We start from the raw sequence: 1019 nt of genomic DNA on the forward strand, positions 1-1019 counted from the left end.
GGTTATGAACTGTGGAACGTATTTGGGTGCTGCAGACCAGCACACGCCAACACCAAAAGAGAGCTTTTCCTTAAAAAGCAAAATTAATGAATGGTTGAAGCCCCGGGCGTCGGGGTGTCCAACAGAACTGAAGCCGGTTTTTTGGACCCGTTTGGGAGATGGTCTCTGCAAAGCAACGCGAAGCCCAGCGGGAAGGAGTTTGCGGATGTTTCGGGGCGGGGAAGGGCTGATCCGGAGCACGGCCCCGGCAGAGCCACCCGCGGCAGGGATGGGAGGCAGGGAATGGTGCTGGGCTCGCCGAGCTCTCCCACTGCTGCTGGTGGATCATCCCAGGAAATCAATGGGATTGACCGGAATCAGGGCAGAAAGTAATCCTTAAAGTGGCCGTAATTGGTGTGAGCGTTCGTTACCCAGCAGTTAATTGCGTTGGTTTGTTCGAAGCGCATCTGGATTCATCTCGGGATCAAATTCCTTGACTTCAGGAGGAAATCTGGCCCTAAACCGCGACCCTTCCCCCCTGCCGCCGCCGCCTCCGTTGGCTCCTGCGGCCGAAGGGAAACCCAGCAAATGTTAGGGTGGCTCCGGAGGAGGCGAAACCCCCGGGAAGCTCAAGATGTTCCCGAGCGGCCGGTGCCCGGGGGGTCCCTCCGCCTCACCGCCCCTCACACCCCGGGCCCATAACCAAGTCATTTTTGTTTATCTACCTCTTAGCGCCAATAGATGGAAACCTAGGTAGTGGCAACTCCACACGCTGTAGTTTAGGGGAAAAAAAAAAAATACTCTCTTTTTCCAAAGAAAAATGTTCTTTAAAAATAGAATTTATGGGCTTTCTTTTCACTTTAAAGTGGTCATTAGTTGTAAAAGCTCCAGACCTCAGCAGTCCGAAATGTTTGGTTGTGACTGATTTATTTTTTTTTAACACTCAAACTTCCATTTCTTTTTTTTAAATTTTTTTTTTTTTTTTTTTTTTTTTTTTTTTTTTTTTTCTTTTTGTTTTTTTGTTACAACTCCTCTCCACA

This window comes from Egretta garzetta, unplaced genomic scaffold (assembly GCF_000687185.1).
Source record: "Egretta garzetta isolate BGI_Z169 unplaced genomic scaffold, ASM68718v1 scaffold498, whole genome shotgun sequence".
NCBI classification, from domain to species: domain Eukaryota; kingdom Metazoa; phylum Chordata; class Aves; order Pelecaniformes; family Ardeidae; genus Egretta; species Egretta garzetta.